A 21,642-nucleotide genomic window follows, 5' to 3' on the forward strand; every position below is an offset into this window, starting at 1 on the left:
TACATAGGCTCACAATACAACTATATAGCCGAGCACCTTTCCCATAGTTAGTTCAGCTTTCATGATTCCATTGCAAATATACATACGCATAATACCAGTAGTATTGCAAGGTTACCCGTCTTGAGAAGACTAACGTTTGATTTCCAGTTTGATGAAACGTTGCCAGCGATTCAAACGGCAAAATGAGGATGTGGGGATTGTACCTCCTCTTTTCAACATCACACAAGAAAATAGTTATTAGCACAACCTCATTTGCGTGTAGATCTATCTTTAGAATGACCCAAATAATACTCATTATATGTCTCAGAATGCCTAGATTTGTTTTCCTCATGGATACTTCAGAACCGCCTACATGTGTGTCAGCTTCAGCGAGTCCAGGACCACATGTGCCCTTCTTTTCATAGCATTGGATCCACCCTGCTATAAATTCTAAACAAGTTAGCTGATTGGTCTCAACTATAGTCAACTGTCATTTCAGATCATATCATCAAGAAAGATATTTCATGACATTTTCCAATTTTCTTTTAGGATTTAAAACTAATGATAAAGTGTAATGGACCTTCACTTTACTGATAAATTTTAATCACGCTACTGTACCGACTTAGTCATATTTGGTAGGTTAAGTAAACTTTCCATACCTAATGCAAACGATAGTCCTACAGCAAACCCATACATTTTCTTTGACAAAAAAAATTAGAATCCAATACATTATATGATCCACTTCAACTTAGACGTACCCTTGAGCTTTGGTATTAACATTTTTTATGATGGGATATAGGTAAATACTCAAAAAGAATGAAACCGTTGATTCATAAAGTGCCTTTTACGTGACATTTAACAACTTGATATCATCCCATATATGTAGGCGAGATATTCGCCGACAAAAGAATGGCAAGAAAAGCAAGTTGTTTTTTTTTCCAACGTTCACGGCTGCCGCAGTCCAAATGTTCCAACCGGTAGCCACGTAAAGTATACCAATGGAGGTATAACCATTGGCGTTTTAAAGGGATATTCCGGTGGCATTCAAAGCCAGGCTTAAATTGATGACAAATATATTCCACAGTTAGCAATAATAATCTCATCCCAAATTCGAGATATGGTTGATTGAATGTATTATATTTTGACTGATTTAACTCTTGGTTCTTCCCTGGAGTGAATTACAGTATGTGGTTTATGATGTCATCTGGGTAATGTTCGTCAAAAACATTATACTAATTTAGGCTATTATTATCATTTATTTATATATTATATTATTATGATTTATACTTTAAAACGGTTACATTCGAAATACTTGCCTAGATGCATATCAATGTTCTTTGTAGATACAGTTTTCATCAAAATGCAACAGCTTCTGTGCAACTCGAACCTTTCAGATATGTATGAAATTTAAAGAAAATACGTAAGTGATGAGATTTAAGAGGCGTTTGGCTACACCTACGCAGCTTAGTTCTTTTACTAGGGGCTTAGACTAATCCTACTCACACTACCTTCCGAATTGCGGCTTGAAATTTTCCTATTTCAGACTATTTGATTCAACCACAGAAACTTTGCCGATTGGTACTAAGACTTGACAAGAATTTCGCCACTGAAAAATTGTATGTCTTTCTGGGTTATATTCCATCACCCAAGTGTAGGCTTGGCCCTAAGCTAACCTAACTTAGACGGAGGCTAGGCTAAATTAGTACTGGCTAGTACTAGGCTAACACGTTATAGTCCTAGGCGCCTCCATCATACCCTAGCCTAGGCCTAGAAAAGGCCTATCAAATCTGTACCATAACAAGCCTAACGTTACGGGCTGCGCGGTTTCTGCCCTGTGACTTACTTGACATAGGCATACACATGGCAGATAGGCTACAATGACATTCCCTTCCAGCCTATTAACATTAGTACGAGTTCTAAAATTATTAGGACTAGCCTAGGGCCTATAGCCATACTATACTAATTACTATAGTTTGTATTTGCCAAGCCTAGGCTGGTACCAGCCTATCACTACTACTAGTACTAGTATAGTCAGTATTGCGAAGTTCGCCATACTGCGAAGTTCGGGCACCCTAAGAAATACACGATTTTCACCATGAAAACCTACAGGAAGAGCCAAATTTCACCAAAAAGTACGAAGCTACAGTTATTTTCTCTCCAAAATGACCCGTGTGCAAGAAATTACTTACATATTTGTCAATAAAATGACGAAGATCTATGAAGTCTGTTATAATTACTGAAAGAGCAACAGCGCCACCAATTTTTACCAGCGCCACACTGTAGGTTGCGTGGCCGAAATTCGCAATACTCTAGCAAGAAATACCAGTTCCACAATCACGAAGAATCTTCTTGGAAAACAACGTGAAAACAGTTTGCAGGAAAGAAAGTTTGGCCGTGTATCGTACTATAACAAAATTCTCCCACCATATGAAGTATATTTTCAAATGATTTATACCAGAAGATTTAGTTTTGGGGTGTTTTAAGTCTTAAGTGGGCGAACTTCGAAGTCACCATCCTACTAGTAGTAGCCTAATAAATCTTCCTTAATTCTGAAAAACCGACTGAACTAGGCTAAGAATTGACTGTTAGACCGCTAAATAGCTTAAGTGAGTTCTGTAAAGAAGAAATTACACTAACCGTTTACCAAGTTACCTATCAATGTTGAACAAATTGAATATAATACTCTACTGTTCAAGCGAGCAATAACATACTCACTCGTGACCTAACGTACGTATACCGCCCGGCCGGTCATATCACAATCGTGAGGTGGTCTTAACCAATTATGTAACCACTGAGCAATACTTCTAAACCAAATCTTACGGATACATATAACTCTTTGGCATATCCGTGAAGTATACCCCATCCGTTAACAAATAATCTTGCACGGGTACGTGGAATCAGGATTTTAAAGAGGATGGGTGCAGGCGCGTAGCCAGGAATTTGCCAAGGGAGGGGCGAAACTGTAGATTCGGCATTGCAAACTATCTAAGCGTAGCGCCACCATAGGTTGGCGCGAAGCGTACAAGAAAATTTTGTCTGAAAATGCCTCCCAGATCGCTGGAAATGGCACTTCCCAGGCCTTGTAAGTTGCATCTTAGCATTTTCTCTTTTGAAAATACTAGCGATATCATAAAAACATTAATTTTTTTTAAAAATATGCTCAAGGGGGGGGCGGCTTCCCCCTTCGCCCCCCCCCCTTGGCTACGCGCCTGGATGGGTGTAAACCTAGGGTAGTTGGAGGGGAGGGGGTATGGGCATGAATACATTTCAGAGTGAAATGGTGCATTCTAGGGCATATTTAGGCCATGTTTTTGGTTTAAAAATAGGTCTACACGCTAGATTGTGCTAATATCTATACTATAGTAAGCGCGAAGGAGAGTTTACAGCTCCAAACCCATGCACCTGGTTCCGCGCATGATATTTTCCTTACTACGTTTCGCTACAAAACAACCTAATGGAGGACCAGCTGGTTTCATTTCTTCCTTCATTTCATTTTTGTTCCAACGGGGAGGTGTACGCACTCCCGTCATTATTTCGAGTAACAGTGCTCAATATAGGCCTACTATACCTTGGTGCCTACAGACATTTTTATTTAAGTGAGGAAAAAATATGTGCACGTACTATAGTGCCAACATTTGCATCATTTTATCTAAATTTGGGTCGTAGAGGTTTAATCGATGCCAGTCTTTACGGCTTTGCGCCGCTTGTGCTATGAAATTTTAGCCCACCCCCCCCCCCCACGGGCCCCGATAGAAACATTATACTCATACTGCCAGTAAGAATGCTTTGAAGAGGGACATAATCGTAATACAGTATTCAAAAATATCCCAACTGGGTGATAGAACAATGTATTAGTAATTAACATAGTGCATGCTCTGAGGAGCTGACGTCATCAAACAAGTAAAAGTCTTAAAGGAGCATACCTGAGATTGAGGATTTTTTGTTTGAGGAGTAGGAATCTCTTGCAAACCTTAATAGCTATTCATTTTCTGTTCTCTTGACCAATGGCATACTAAGACTACGGTATCTATGAGCATGACGTTGAGTGAATTACCATCATAACCATCCGTCATACTTCCACAGTAATACTTTGAACCTCTCTGGTAACAGCTGGGTGTGTGACTTAGTAACCGTAGTTCCTTAATTAGTGGATATTATTACATTTTACAAGAGTTTGATCATTTTGAAAATGAAATATTCTGCTCTTAGATGATAGACACACTGTTGCATTGTAGTGGAAATCACACACGACATTTTCCATGCATGTTATAACCGTGGCCAATATTGATCATAACCAGCCGAATTCCGATACAGACTCTTTTCGTTACTAATGAAAAAAAACGCATTTTTTATATTGCTTATAGTATTATAACGAAGATCAGGCGCCTAGCCAGGAATTTGCCAAGGGAGGGCGAAACTGTAGATTCGGCATTGCAAACTATCTAAGCGTAGCGCCACCATGTTGTCTGAAAATGCCTCCCAGATCGCACTTCCCAGGCCTTGTAAGTTGCATCTTAGCATTTTCTCTTTTGAAAATACTAGCGATATCATAAAAACATTAAAAAAATTTTAAAATATGCTCAAGGGGGGCGGCTACCCCCTTCGCCCCCCCCCCCTTGGCTACGCGCCTGACGAAGATATGCAACAGACGAAGACCAAATGGGAAACGGTTGTGAAAGATATTGATCTGAATATACTCTGCAAATGGACACTGAATAATACTCGGACACTCGGAATACTTGCATGAGAATGACATGTTACGTAACAACGGACATTTCTGTACAATAAAGCTGTACGATGATGCTTCACTGTTCATTGGCCTATATCCTGTACCCTAACGGTAACGTTATCTTTCACATTCCAATTTAGTAACCGCAATCTAGTAACCGCTTTGTGCCAAGTGTTACACGTATATACTGTACAATCAAAATCTGATCTGTTCAGTGCATATTCACTAATCCTTAAATCTGATCGTAGTACTTATATCTATCTCTATTCCAAGGGACTCGTGACACACTCGCTTGCCGTTACATCGTCATATAATCATACAGTTCCAGTCTCGATGTATACATGATAAGACTGAGTTTTGAAAATGGATCAAGTTGTTTGGTTTTCGTGCCCAGGTTCTTTTTTGGGTAACTTTCTTTAAAGAAAAAGGTATATATCTGGCTGTTTTAACGGGCGGTAGGCCTGTATGCATGTTTCCGAGATCAAATATAGACAAATTTCACCGTCACTGACAGCAAAGTTAAAGGAACTTCTAAAGGAAATCAAATCTCATTCAAAATCTGTTGAAAGTTTTCGAAAAGCTTTTTTCATTCAAAGAAATACATATTCGAAGTTTTGATCAATCTGGGAAACTCATTAGCCTAATTATGTGCAAACTATGACGTGGAGTGTTGCGCTCGTTAAACTTTCTTATTTTAGGTGTTAATAATTAGGTAACCCTGAATTACAATCCCACATATATCATTCAAGTGAACAATGTGATGTTTCAGCTCCTTTCGAAGAAGACAGTAAAATATTTCCAAAAATTGTCTAAGTCCACAAACCTACGTTCAGTGTCCTTGAAATGAAGGTTGTAAAAACAAAGGAATCGAAAATTAGGCAGTTACTCCCTTTACATCATCAATGTTCATAATATTATGAGCTAATAAATAAAGCTAGAATTAAGAAAAGACTTCTAAAATGGTCAATCTTTGATGGATTTTGATGGAAGTTGCAGCTATATTCATAATTTCTATTGCGTATTCTATAGAGTGATTAGGACATTGTTGTGCATAGGTTCCGTATACCTTTAAAATCACCCAAATTGCACATATATAGGCCTATACATGTCTACATCATCATCAAGTTTGATGTATATAGGTCAGTCTTCGGGACTGTTCCAATTTTTATACGATTTGCACGCAACCGACGGGTATACCTGTATAAAACAATACAATAGCATATATAGGCCAACATTGACAAGTTAGTATTGTGTACCTATCCTATAATTAGCGGTACTTACCGTTATATGTCAGATTTTAATTATTTGTCCAATCTTCTCTGTACTAACAAACATCCCCCCAACATAAGTCATTTGAAATACCTCACTGAAACAATAGGAGCTCCAGAGTTCCTCGTGAAGTAGTCTCTAAGCTTTCCCTGTACAGAATGCAAACATATAACGTGTGATTCCACGTAACTGCGTGACCCTATGGCATTACACGCGAATTGTCCCATTGATAAGAATTGTTCAGATCCAGCTGCCTGATATGTTGGCAGACTGGTGACATTTTATCACACGTGCATCAAAGGATTAAAGACGTTTTCGCTGGGATTCTTTAACTAGCAGCGGTATATAGATTTATATGCATTAGAATGCGGTATTGGCTTTGAGTCCCATATGAGAACGGGATACATATTTGCCTACATATTTCTGACTGCAGCTTGCCACATAATGTTACAACGAATGACATGCTGCGTGAGGTTGAGTCTAGGACTCTCCCTAGAGACCTTTTTGAACCCAGACATCTTTGTACAAGAAGTTCAAAGTGAGACACGTTACAGTTTATATGCAAGGTTACGAGTCTCATGTGTTGTCGTCGGTCTTCATCAGTTCAGATGGAACACACATGACTTAAAAGGATCGCTTATTTTAGTCAGAATTTTTGCCGACGACAAGAAAAAAATGATTGCTGAAAAAGGTTTATATAAAGTTCCGGGTTTCAAGATATTCGCCTCTAAAATCTGCTAAATTTCTGGAATACTTTTTTAAGACTAATTTGATGATGACGTCAGCTCCTCGGTACACCCCTAAATATTAATCCATTGTATTCAAAATTCCAATAACTCTAAAAATTTGTTCGTTTAACCATGGAGGTAAAACCTCCATGTTTTAACTTTCATACAGATAACAGAGCTTCCTTCGATAACAACTGTAACCATTTGTCCATGTCAAATTTGTAACACATTTTAAACATGTCATTTGAGGCCATAAAGGTCTCTTGTTTTTCACAAAGTTGACTTTTGTGTTGCATCTGCAGGCTGAGGACTACAAAGTCCAGCCATTTTATAGCTGATGAACCTCAGCCGTATAGGGTCTTTTCTGAAACAGTAAACATGGTATCGAGAAGAAAAAAACATGCGCTGCGGGTCGCATTGTTGTTTAGCAGTCTAAACAGCATTTCAAAATTAAAACGGTATTGTACCATGCATCCTTTAACAGTCGGGTAGTGTTTATAAATTTAAGCTAATTACCCAACAAACGATGGATGTTTAAACCGTCACATTAATTTAATGGAGCAGTTCAAGGGTATCTTCTTTCTTAACGCGGGTTTTAATTCCACCGGTCTGACTTCGATCAATTGAGCATCGATTCTTTCAGCGAGCAGAAAATAGAACTTACATATACCTACATGATATAGGCTATAACAAAATCCAAAAAAGATGATACGTACTAGAGGTTATATTTTTGTTTCTCATTTGTACTTTGGGCAGACCCAGTATATTTACTTGGAGGGAATGTGGCACGTGCTCGCGGACGCCGACTACCGTTGTGAAAGAGCTTAGAACGTCGATTAATTTCTTTCTTCCCCACCCCACCCCACCCACCCACCCCACCCACCCACCCACCCACCCACCCCATTTTCTTAAATGCCTTGGTGTCCGTTGAACGCAGAAAGACCGCCGTGATGCTCTGCTATTGCAATAATATATTTATATATTCTATGCAATTTCTACAAAATTACCATGGCCCTGTATCGATCCTAAAAGTCAGGGGCCTGGATTATAGGGGGCCTGAATCAGAAAATCTCTGAAAGCAATTCATAATAATTATGACCCTTGCTGTACGAAAAAAAGAAAAAAAAAATATCATTCAAGTTGATTGGAGCTAAGAATACATTGTATTTCGTTGTGCGTGTCTATACATGTTCACTGCAACCCCGATCAAGATTACATTGTAAACCTGATCAGGTTCTCCCTACATGTTAAGGCATAATTTTGGTGGATTCCCTATTAAATATGACCTATTTTGAAAGTTCATCAACTTGACTAACATTTTATGTTTTAGTGTAAGATTTAGTTTGAGGGTAAAAGGTAAGCCCCTTGCAAATAATGGTCTATATACTAAGTGTGTGTAGGGATGCGTTCCCGTGGCTCTACGAGGATGGTAATGTATTATTATAATGAAAACCGATTATAAACTAAGAACAAAAGAGATATCTATAGTATAGGAAAAATTTAGACAAATACTCTCATCAGGTGGAATTATAAGCTGAAGAATTAGGATTACTTGGTATGCGCAGACATGTCACTGCGTTATAAAACATAAATAACGACGGAATAAAACTTTAAATGATAAATTCATGGAGGTGTCTTTGATTTCACGCTGATTATATTATTCATCCATTGTAAGTTAAATCTTATTCTTGTAAAAGGCCGAATGAGATGTTTCAAATCGTGTCATGTTAGGTCAGTTCATGCACAGTCACATTCAAGTTAGCGCTCCATATAAGGAAGAAGAGCATTATAAAATTATAAGCCATTAGCATTGAGTAAAACCAAATCACTGACACTTTCGAAAGTACTTTTTAGTTTCCCGAAAGGGAACACTAAGTTGTCACTCTTGCCGACCACGCAAAGTTGTGAGGGGCACAGCGGATTGCAAAGTCGGCAACTACTATTAAGGTTAGTTTCGCCAACACGGCAGCATATATACAGAAACGTTGTACTCAAAGCCGAAGCCATAGTGAATTAGTCAGGTCACACATCCGGAGTCTATGCAAGCTAAGTTCTTCAGGTACCGCACCAAAATTAGAGTAGTGTTCATCCGCTCGAAAGGTTAACCATTGTCAGAGAAAAGAGGAAAAGTACCTATATACAGTAAGGTAAAGCTTGTTCAAGCATGTTATCAGTTACTGTCATCGTTTGTTTATATGAAAGAGCATAATTTAAAGTACAGATTGAATAAAAAATAGGGAGGATCGAAGGTGATATAAACCATTTTAGAAAATCTTTGGCTAAATGTTATATTACTCCGAGCGAGCAGATGGAAGGGTGGGGGTTCAGTATGCTAAAGTTGCTCCTCTTCTAGCTCAAAATCTAAACGGTCATGATATGAAAGTTTGCAAGTTCCATGATAGTCCAAGATCTCAGCTATCATGTGGTGGGTATATAGGATATACCAGTTGAAAACTTCTATCTATGCTTTTGCAGGTCTTGAAAGTGACGAGTTTAGTGTGTAAGTCAATGGAACAATGAATTGTGGTGCGAGACCTTCACTATACCGGCCTCACTGCCTTTCGGGAAACATTTTCATACTGCGGTTTTGATTAGGAAGAGGTGGGAGACTGTAACCCTGCTCATTGCAGTATTCCCAGACATACAGACATAATATAGCAGCTTTAAATCAGACTCGGGCCGGATATATCGAGATTAGGGATAAAGAGTGGATGAATTGTGTCGGAGAGGCGGAGGCGTGCGGTGGGGGTGACACGTGGACAAGTCTTCCTTTACGAACGAATATATTTATGTATAGCCATTTCCTTCTTTGCATCTAGAGAGGAGCGCTAATGGCATGTTTTTCATACCCTCTCCTCACCGGGATGCCCGTGTGATCTGTTGACTTTCATTGGTGCATGCTCCTTTAATTATTGCTCTTCCTGCGAATGATCTATCCGACCATTGTTTTTTCTACTGTTTTATGAAAATACATGAACAATAAATGTCGCCGCATTATACAGTGCTTGTCTGCCTCAATATGACCCGCTCCCCTCGGGACCACTAAGGAAATGATGTCACTACACTTTGGGATCGACAACTTAACTATCAATATTATACATTTATGAGAAGAGTTCCCCCCCCCCCCAAAAAAAAAAAGAAGCATGTGAGCCCTGTGCGTCTGTCATGCAGTCCACATGTCTATGTAATGAAGATGCAGGTTACAACGCGTAAACCTGAAGTAGTAACCACAGGTGCATGGCTATAGGCTCTGCTTCCATTTGCACTTCCAGACTCACCCCCTCCCCCCCCCCCCCAACACTGTCACCGCCACTTTCCCCTACACCTTTATGTTAAACCATGGAGCTATTGGTTAAACATAAAACTAAACTTTATGTAAGTATCATCAAAAGAAAAAAACAAACAATATCACATCACGAAAACGTAAAGCAGTACATGAACGTCGCATTTGTTCCGAATCGAATGTTATAATAACATTGACATCCATTCTGCCAGAGATTCCATAAAGGTTAGCGACACGGGAAGCTAATCATACCGCTCTTTCTATATCGCTGATGCACCGTTGTAGCCGGTAAATGTTTCTCCGGCGCTCGGCTTTTAGCCAAACCATCATTGATACACTCGTACGGTTGTGACGCAAGCGTAATTTGATAGTTTACAACTATAGGTGAACGCGTGTATTCTTTGAAGTAGCTTTTAACAATGAATTTCGTAATTTCTATTTACTATGGTTTGCAATATGGTACGATAATAGAAAGCTTTGATAGCTGAAAATAATGTAAAATTTCATTAAAAAAACCAAGAAGGAAAATTGGCCGAAATGCCACCTTTGATGAAAAAGAATCTGAGATGACAGAAATGTATAGAATTCCCTTGGATTTCTCAAAGCAACCTCTATAATTGTAACATTTATGTGACAACACTTGCATAAATCGAATTTCAGCAGATGATTTATTCTTTCGACAGGTACAATATGATTTTTATTAACATTTGGGATACGATAGGTAAATTGTCGAAAAATGACGAATAACATCATATCTGCTCATGACGACATTTAACTAACAGATCTGATAAGAGATGCAGAAGTAAGACTTTAAACATTTGACACTTAATGCTCTTCGATGATTGGACAAACCATTTATGCCAATGTATGTATACCCGAGTCTGGCGCTCACAAAACATAAATACCGTAACATATATTAATTTTAAGTTATAAGCCTGACACTTCCACGCAACATTATGATTAAATCTTAAACATTTCTGGGCATTTTGCGGCCATGTATACTGTGTCTGAAAGAATGGAATATATTTTCGGCAATGTGATGACGTATATATAAGGCGGTGTTATTTACTAGATGCATTGTATTTTGTTACGGTCAAAACCCTGGAAAAGACATACTTTCAAGAATTGCATTTGTGGTAGATTTAAATAGACTTTAAATGGGCGCAACCGTATAGCTAAATACGTAGGCAGGGATGGAAGTGAAAAGTCACGTCAGTGCATATATATATATATATATATATATATATATATATATATATATATATATATATATATATATATATATATATATATATATATATATATATATATATATATATATATATATATATATATATATATATATATTATATATATATATTATATATATATATATATATATTATATATATATATATATATATATATATATATATATATATACATGTTATATATATATATATAACATATATATATATATATATATATTTGCATTCCTAGAAATGAAACTTAATCCATATCCTATATATAGTGATATGTATTTCATGCAGTACTAAAGTCTCACATTCTGCAAAGTAATCAACCGTGACGAGCCAGTCGCTTTCAATCATATACTATTTCAATCAACTGTATATACTGATACCATATAACTTTGTGATTTGTTATTCACCGGTATAACATATAGAACAACTGATAGGGAAGGTGGGTGCGGGGAGAGGGGGGGGGGGATATCTGAGGAGGCTAAATCACGATACATATAGTGAAACAAAACCAGCCCAGAAAGAAAACCAAACTGATTTGCTTTTCTTTTATGTTGGATAAGTTAAGAATAACATTTTACTTTAACACTATCATGTTGCAGGTGGCGACCAGATAAAGGCCCGGTCACACTATACCGATATTTTATCGGAATACTATCCGATTTTCCCAGAGGAATCGAAACAGACAGTTTTTCGTTCGGGTCTTCTAGCCACAGTGATAAAGGACCTGATTTGCTATCTGTTGAGCCATTCCGATGTGGAATAGCCCTCTCCTAACTTTTGATATTGACTCCGTTTCCTTTTATCGGTTAGCTATCCGATTTCTCTTCCGATTTTTATCGCTTTTCGATGTGACGTCACTTCAGAATGTAGTCAGTTCTAGAACCCCTCAGATTTGAAGTAGGTATTCGAATATTCTACTGCATTCATTACATTCACTACCACAAACCTCACTCTTCGGCCTTAAATCGGAAAAATCGGACCGTATTTCGATAAAATATCGCTGTAGTGTGACCGGGCCTTAAGGCACAGGGTCGCTATATGCCAGGCAATGTTGTGATTTGTTATTAAGTCATATAGGCATATAAAGGAAGCAAGGACGGAGGAGGGAGAGCGAAGAGGAGAGGAGGGGAGAACAAAATAGAGATGCATAAAATTGCAAATGACTTCATTTACTTCCTTTTGGAATGATTAAGAATCGATCGTATTGTATACTGTTGTATCACTGTATATCAATGTCGCGATGTGGTGTATCCTATTATGTGCTAAGCAAAACAAAAAGTAAAAATACAATGGACAGGGGGCGCAACGTCATCACCCTATAGACAGCATATTTAAAAACAAATAGCTATTTTACAATACATAAATATACAAAATGTACCGTACGGGTAAGTGAGGTACCGAATTAAACAGTTGAACATTCTTCAACATTATTTCAAGCGTTGCGAAATGTAACATCAACCATTCCGCATCTAAGCACCCTCTATTGTACCCAAAATGTTGAAAGGCCTGGAACCCTCTCTTGGAGGCTATACATATAACAGCTTAGCCCCGCCCCGTAGTACAAACATGGGGGTTACGCCCCTAACAACGAATAAGGTCTTGGTCGTGAGTGGGTGTTGAATTGCTTGTATATGCTGTCAAAATATTGTTTTGGTCGAGTTATTATTAGAGATTAATGGATGAATATTAACTTTAAACTTGTACGGAAGAGTCGACATAGCTGTCATTCGGGCTAACCAAGTTAAAGGACCACCAGCAGATAGTTAGCATAGTTTCTAAAGGTGAATATATAAGGAACGTTTGGAACATTTATTAGTACATTAGTTGTGTTTGTGTTTTCTTTCTGTTCGACTATTACATATTCACATTAAAAGTTGCAAGCCGACAGTCACGCTTAAAGTATATAATACGCTTAGAATTAAAAGTTTACACGTCACACGGTAAGGTTAAGGGATAAGTTATTCTTAGAGAGCTGTAATTCTAAAGATAACAAGTAATTACAAATTCTGAGCATTTTCATTATTTTCCCTGCACTTTCCAGGTATTAGAAACACAAAATATAAGTCCTCTGTCGGCTAAAACAGGGTCTCCTCTTTCAAAATTCAATGCCTTTCTGATGACTTTGCGAGCCCACAAATTCAATTACTGGTATACCGTATATACCCCTTCATGCTAACATTACTCTGTTTATGGTTGGTTCAAACGTACATTCCATATTTAGACTATTTACAGAGGAAACTTTTTGTGTACATAATCTTATTTAATATCTCCCTCGGTGTATGGTGTGTAACTTGATCTAACATGTAATCAAATAAAGTGCTTCTAAAACTCTGGCAAATCACACACAAAAAATGTTATAAAAGTGAACTTTGTACACTTATATAAGGACAGAACGATGTATTAAAGTGTGCTCGTTATAGTTATCAATCAGAAGACTTGTCACTTATCATTGCTCAGTACATGAAAGGTTATTTTTTTTGTTTTTAAAGTCAGCGTAAGTTAAGCAGAAATTTCGAAATCCGCAATAGCGAAAAGGAAGTAAAGATTATATGCCTATTCCAATAGCTCACACTAACGAGAGACTCAAAAGTACCGCATTATATACCATCAAACATCTACTTTAAGCCTAAACAGACATAAATCCAGCCAAGCTGGTCATGTCGTCGACAATATGTGGAACAGGTATAGTTAGCAACTAACGTGCAGGGAGTAACACAGGTGACACCACCAGGAGAGCCATCCATAATAATCAACGAATTGGAAAAGTGAAATCAGGACTTACCAAAGATACAATACAAAGAGTCTCCGTGTTTATTCTGATATAGTTTCTTCGGGCAATAAATAGCCTCCCTCAGCCCTCACTCGTTGCAGGAATAAAACTTTCTTTAGAATTCGTCCTTATACTAAGCCCCGACTTTGAATATCAAACCCCCGAGGAAGAAACCAATGTGCTAGTGGGTCATTCCATATAAACCTGTATAAGGAAAAAACAGCCCATGCAGGGCGGATTAAATCGTGGGAACAGATACAAGAAATATTTCATATAATATTATAACATATTTATCGTAGGCGTAGGAACAAGGGACAGAAGTGACAGCTTGCCCTACACCCATTTTTCAAATTGGCGCTAGGAGCATGTTTCTGCAAATAGTGGACATTTTGAAATAGCATAGTCGAAAACCTGGTAAAAGTATCTCAATTGAGATACATAGTAAAACTTTCAGTATCACAGTTTGTTACTTCCAGAGATAAAAGTCGAATTTTTGAAAAAGAAACAGTCAAGGATTCAAAGATAAAAGCGAAGTTGAAGGAAAAGAGCAAAGTTTGAGATAGAACAGTTGAGATTTTGGGATAAAATGTCCAAATTCTCAATGACCCATCCGGGCCACTGTATAGCATCTACAAAAGTGGCTTCTGGTTTTCTGACCCCCACCCCTCCTCCCCTTCACACTTTTTCATAGCTTCTATATATATACGCTACTGAGAATACTCTAATAGGAAAGGAAGGAACCCTATAGGTAAAGGATATGATGAAATCGATTCTTTTGAGATGCCTGATCACGCCAATCAAGGAAAACTTTGCTATTTTACAACAAAAAAAGAAGAAAGAAAGGTTAATATTATTATCACTAATCAGGGGCAAAAGTATTTCCCCTACCGCTCTGAAATGATTCCTTATACACATCTGTCACTATATCCCCGGAGTAATCTTCAATATATATTGCGATAGTTTACAGTAATAATTCAGTACATTCTGGGGTGACGTCACTGCGAGGTAACTTATACAGCTGTCGTGGCCAGATCCATAGATGGATGTCAAGATGGATCCAGGTTAGTTTCTGAATCGTGAGATTGTGTCCCAAAATTATCACATGTACAAACAAAGTAGAGTTATCTCATAGGGCTGACAAAAATGATCAGTTATGAGAATACATAAACAAAGGGGCCAGAAATTAACGTATATTGAGTCATTTTTAAAATGCAGTTAAATGTTTAACCATTGTAAACTGTCAGAATTATGAGATGTTCTGTTGTAAAATTTGGTTCTAAATATCCATCTTAATATATCTTCTTTAACGGGCAATGCATGTTGGCATGAGAAGGCATATATATACAGAAAAACGAGATCAAACAAAATACAAATAAGAATATAAGAATTTTGCCGACCGATAATGAACTTTGTCAACTTGTGAAATTGGTAACGGTGAATACGAAGGACCACCTTCCTCATATGCCGCCCTATGCAATGACTACACCCAGCTCCTTCCTAAATCCAGAAGTTCTTTGATTTCAAAAATGTATGCACACCCACACAGACAGACAGAAAAAAAACTGTAAAAAAGTAAGTATGTATAGATACTATACAGATATTATTGTAACAGTATCGTCTCTGTTGGAGACGAAATATATTCTCTCATAACGTTTCTATTGGAAACACATGTGCCACAGTTACCTAAATGACTCTGTCGGGAATCGATAGCATGCAAGTTGTTCTGTACTAGTGAAGGCGTACATAGAAAGCGTCTTACAACAGTCCTTTGCAGTAGAGAAAACCTTGAAGGTATATGCGATACGTCTACATCCGGCATTTCAACCTAGTACTATACACGCAGGCAAGCTGCGTTGAATGTTTTGTGTGCGCGCGTCATCATCCAGTTATGAACGATCCTGCGTGCCAAGTCGACACTTGGCCTAAACCTGCGTACTCCCCACTGGCGGAGAAACAGGGGGGGTTGGGGGGTTTTAACCCCCCCCCCCCACTTTTTGAAGAGGGGGGTTGGCCCACACAATCAACCCCCCTAGTTTTTGCCAGTAATGTTTTGTTATAGCCTATGTTATGTGCTCCAAATGGCATAATAAATCAAATTATTAAATTTGAAATTGTTAAAGTCATTTCAACCTTTTACCTGGTAGGCTACATCAACAATTAACGACCGAAAACCGAGTTAGAATTGACCCACGCATTATTTCTAGCCCCTTTCCCCCACCTTGCGCATTGGAACTTGTAGCTCATAGCGCTAACTTCACCCCACAACAGACATACACAAAATAACGTTTTGTTGCTGTTGAATAGCTTTGGAACTGTATACACTTGCCAACTTCAACGAGGTGAAGGAAGGAAAAGAAAAAGAAGAAAGAGAAAAGGAGAAAAGGATGGAGTAGAAATACGGCAAGAAAACGGGGAGAGAAAGAGGAACAGTGACAAAATTATTCGAATTTGTAAAGCAAACAGCAGATATCACATCCAACTTTTTCAGTAGTGGGGACATGATATACCGTGTCCCCACCAATTTGTCTTGACCAATAGCTGCATTTCAAGTTCCCCTGTATTGAACTTTGGCGCAGTTTGATCCAGCATTGTGCAAATGACATGCAGCAGTTCTCATTTTATTGTATTTTATCCACAGTTGTTAAATATAGGACGGAAATCGCATTTGCCGCAGTCTATATTTGTTTTCTGGGAGAGGACCCCAGACCCATCGTATATACAAAAGTCTACTTGGGTTATTTGTCCCCTGATTTTCTTTCTGCAGACGCCCATGTATTTCTCCAAACTAAATTTCTAAGCCATGAGATCTAAAACTTAAGGAGGTTTAGGAGCATCATTAGGTCTGGGAAGTGTTATTTCCGGCGATCTGGGAGGTATATTTGCCCAAAAAAATCGTACGCTACGCGCGAACCCATGGTCGCGCTCCGCTTAGATAGTGTCATAGAACAGACACGCGTCCCCACCATTATCCAAGACAGATCTGCGCCCATGCTCAAAACTGTCGATGTGTGTAGTGTTCGGATTCGGAAATATCTGGTATATTTTTATTTCCTTCAACGAAATTTTTTAGTAGCCGTCTGAATTTTCGAAAATTCCCTAACCAACATTCTTCATCATACTTCATCATACTCGTGCAATTTTGACCCGTCTGTTAGGGTTTGAAGGAAGTTTTTCTATATCGGTTGTCCATAGATGATATTTTGTGCAACATTATGGGTATGTTTTGAAGTGAATTTATTCACGAGAATTGTGAATTTTCAAATTCTGAACAGTGGGGCTGACGGATATTGTGGGCCGCGATGAAGAATCACCTACAAAAGCAATGATCCACAGGATATGTGATGAAGTCGAACATGATGTGTGACTGGTGACAATCTTCAAAAAGGTTATAGATGAGAAAAAAAGTATTTGGAAAAAACTTGGTTCTCAGGCAAAAGTGTACATATGGTTGGTCAGTTTCAAGCCCGAGAAGTGCCATTTCCGGTGATCTGGGGGTACCAAAACCAGAAATTTGCTTGTACGCTGCGCGCCAACCTATGGTGGCGCTCCGCTTAGATAGTAATACGCGTCCCCCGGGTTAGAAAATCCTGCATACGCCCCTGGTTAAATGCAGCTTTTCAAGGCCTGGGCAGTGCCATTTACTGCAATCTGGGAGGCAATATTTGCCAAAAAATTCTTGTGCACTTCGCGCCAACTTATGGTGGCGCTCCACTTAGATAGTGAGCCAGCAGTTATGACTTTTTATTTCATCAATGGCCTGCAACCCCCCCCCCCCCCACTTCTGACAAGAAATCTCCGCCACTGGTACTCCCCATGTAATACAATTTACTGCGCGTTATTGTTGGCAAAACGGTCACTTGGAACATAAAGTTAGTATTTATAATTTAAGCAAAATCCACAGTAAATATACCATTACGTGCTACATTGTATTTCATAGTAGTTTTCTTCATGCTCTATCATTAATTCCGTGTATCTGCTGTTAAATACCCAAAGACGAGCCCATCGGGGGAGGGGTGTCCCTGTTAGTTACTGTTTACGTACTGGCAGTGATGTTTAGTTGTCACCATACAACGTAAACCGTAAACACATCCCCTCAATATACTTAGAATAGAACCAGTAACAATCAATAACACCACTACACCTTTGTAAAACAAATGTCAAATGTTTACGACCAACAATATGGCAAATATACTTTCTACCTCCCCACCCCCTCATACCTCCCCTATAGGAAATATATTAAAATGCTTACCAGTTTGGCGCTTAGTCCTGAGCATAAACGTATAAATGCTAATACTTGTAGAATCCACACGCCTATGCGATAACTGCTTTGCTGCTACTATGAACAATCGTGGAGTAGTGATCGTTTTATTCATTTACTTAACAATCTAATCACAGACAAACATCCAGAGGTGGCCAAAATACAGACTGTCCGATAGCTACAAATGTCTATATAGCCCATTGTGGTGTTAGTCAATTTTCAAGTGTCGTCGGTTTGATACGGTTCGTTGTACGTCACATTCCATTGGATTGAGACCATACAGACATATATCATCTCGACACTAACAGTGTTCATACCAACATGAAAGAATGCATACATATGAAAGGTAAATGGCTGTAACATTAATTGAAGACGTAATCTTGCATTTGTAAAACTATATCGACTTTTCAAAGAGAGATATGGTAGGACAAAGAGGAAAGTCAGTACCCGATGATCCGTTAGGCAGAGGGGGCTAAAGTGTCTTTATGGGGCACCACAGATCAAGGCAGCCTCAATATCTAGCTGTCTCAGTGAACAATTCCAGGCAAGACAGATATACTAGCTTTCGGTTTTCGTGTTGTGCCTGCAAAACTTATTACATAAGGGGTGTGGGAGAGGTGGGGAAAGCATATGATGTCTAAGGGGGTCTTAATCTGGCACAGGGGAAGTGAAACAAGGAATGGGTCAGATTAAGCCTTCTCATTATCGCTCTACAGATTTATGAAGTTTTATTCCAATTTTTCCTTACATAATCGCAAAAAAGTTCGGAAAATGACAAACAGGGAAAATATTGTATGTATAACTTCAGTGATCGTTCGTGCAGTAGGTGGGTTCGATTCGTCTGACAGGTGCAACGGTGGCGGACTGTGTAGTAACCAAAGGTACCATGCTGAGCTGCTCGCTGGAACTATTCCCCCTAGATCAACAGTTTTCGAAGGGAAACGTTTTAAGCTTGCACGAACTTTGTAGTTGCAATCATGACATTCACTGACGGAACGATACAACTATAGGCGTCTTCGTCGCCGCAACAAACAGACAAACCAAGAAAAAATTGAGAAACTTGCTAAAATTAAATCGTAAAGGTCACGTAAAGGTCACAAAATATGCTAGATAGTCAAATAATAGTCACTTTTCAACAACTTGAATTTGCCTGACAACCACATAGACTAAGTATTTTCTCTTGATGAGACAGGTTATTGTCCAGATAAACACTTCAATATCTTCGGATAAATTGCAGGATCAGGAACACCAAGGAAGTCTTTTGAAAACTTTTAGAGCAAATTTCAGCACAATATAGATAGCAACGTGCAAATCAGAAGAGAATGACATCTGTGAATTATTTACAAGTTTCTTATTTGCCGATTCATTTCATTAAAGCAGGCGAAGAAAAGTCTTGCTTTGATCATTGGTATAATTTTCTATTTTTTTTTATAATAAATCAGCAGTTATTGTTACGACACTTAAGCGTGGGAGAAACCCGCAAGGGCTTATGGATTACAACTTGCACGTCGGGTGGCTTCCAATTCAACATTTCCAACTCAAATTTGGAATCTTTTCAATTTAGAAAGTCATTTCAGATCTGATTATTACTGGTACGCAGTATCAGACTTGTACAGACCGTATACTCGTACTAAACCAAGGGAAATTCTATATACTTGTACCCGTACTCATGCCGTTGTAAGCATATACTACAAGGCCAATGTGCATAATATAGATGGTAGACTTGTCATCCAACTGGCTGGCGAACAAACATATCAAATGGTTTAAGCAATGATGACCGTGATTGAATGCGCGTCTTATTGGTTACCCACAAATGTACAAAGTTCTAACGATGGGGCCAGATTATAATCCTATACGTATATGGATGCATAAACATATGCTACACTTGACGGACACGTTCAATAGTTGTTACCTACTGCTGTGGTCAATTATGGGAAGTTCAAACAGTTGTCATAGTACTGTTGGGTTCGTATTTCCATACATCCCAGTAGCCATGCCGGGACACGGGGAGGGGAGGGGAGGGGAGAGGCGTTCTACCGTACATACTACTGTATCCCCTCCATCTGTGCCACAATAAGTAACAGGACGTGAGCGTTGTGCCCCTCTTTGGAATGGGAGTCTATTACCGAGTAAATAGTGATAATCCATTCAAACTAAAACTTCGTCGACTAGTCGCCACGTCTGTTCTACCAAGTCGATATTTTAACCGTCCAAAACAATACATAACATAGTGATTAGTTTTTCTAGGGTGCGATATTTCTGTGGGAGCGGGAAGTTGAGAGGAATCACCTAGCTCAACTGACTTCCTGTTTTGACGTGAACGGGCACGAGCTTCCTCAAGACAGACTCTTAACAATATTAGTTTTCATAAGCACAGATGTACGTATAGCATATCAATAAAATAAATATGCTAGGTCCATGATCTATTGGGGCACTTTCAGCGGTCTCACATAATATATGCAAATATATTCTATTGTTCGTGAATACGTGGCATGCAGGAACTTCGCGTGCATCTACAACTTATTTAGCTCTGAAACCTGAAGTCCATATAGGCCTATCTATTGAGTGATTATGTGTGCTTCATGACGTCATATGCCAGTTAGGTGACCCGGATGCTACTTACGTAACGGTCATAAGGATTAGCCTGGGACAATAAAAGTCATATACACGGAAGCAATAATTTAATCATCAAGGGTCGAACTCACTGAGATTAGTTTCCCCCGCCTGCATGATCTGTTTCTGGCCGGACAATGGACTAAATCCACCAAGTACAGGTCAATTACTAGTATGTAAACAGCTGGTCAATTAAGCCAATTGCTTATGTTATAATGATATCCATGCACGTTCATACTGTGACCTTTGCATTAAAGCATCAATCTGGACACAGATTGACCGAACCACGTGGAACAGTCCTGTCCCTATTAGTATATATGTACCAATTGAATTAAGCAGACGCTTAGTAAAGTCTCTGTAGGAATAATTGACCTTATTCCAATATTCGCCTATATAGACCAAACATGTCTACTCTCTACCCTTTCCTCCTCCCAAACCACTGCAGGTCCCTGGTCGTTCCATCTACTCCGTTGCACGTATTTGTGCAGGGAGTGCTATGACCCTAAAAGAATAGCAACAACAGGCATGATTGGAAGTCGTAAACAGTTGCCAAATATTGCCTATGTTCCATACAGACATTGTGTTGTAAAAAACGACGGATTTTTCTTTTTACCCTCATTCTTTTTATCCAAATATAATTGAAAATATATATATATTTAATGTTTATTCCTTTTGCAATTACATTGCGTAGCCTACGGCAGAATTTGCAATCATACATAATTATGTTATTATGTAGGCCAACTATAACCGTGTGAGTTTTGTTTGTATTTAAT

The 21,642-nt window shown here is 38.6% G+C and overlaps 1 protein-coding gene across 5 annotated transcripts in view; it reads right to left on the reverse strand.

The window, feature by feature from the left end:
- The window catches only part of LOC139979593 (Na(+)/citrate cotransporter-like), a 46,776-nt gene extending 28,371 nt beyond the window's left edge, over positions 1–18,405 (reverse strand). The window contains exons 1-2 of one of the 5 annotated variants that reach the window (XM_071990544.1): positions 18,248–18,405; positions 14,011–14,202 (exon numbers count right to left, since the gene is read on the reverse strand). The gene's annotated coding sequence lies outside the window, so the exon portion shown is untranslated. Of the gene's footprint in view, positions 1–1,295; positions 1,445–2,616; positions 2,727–5,989; positions 6,910–14,010; positions 14,203–18,247 lie in introns of those variants that run through there. The other 4 variants (XM_071990546.1, XM_071990545.1, XM_071990547.1 and 1 more) reach the window with 4 other exon arrangements.
- Positions 18,406–21,642: the final 3,237 nt, after the last annotated feature.

Source organism: Apostichopus japonicus, chromosome 14, assembly GCF_037975245.1.
Source record: "Apostichopus japonicus isolate 1M-3 chromosome 14, ASM3797524v1, whole genome shotgun sequence".
NCBI lineage: Eukaryota > Metazoa > Echinodermata > Holothuroidea > Aspidochirotida > Stichopodidae > Apostichopus > Apostichopus japonicus.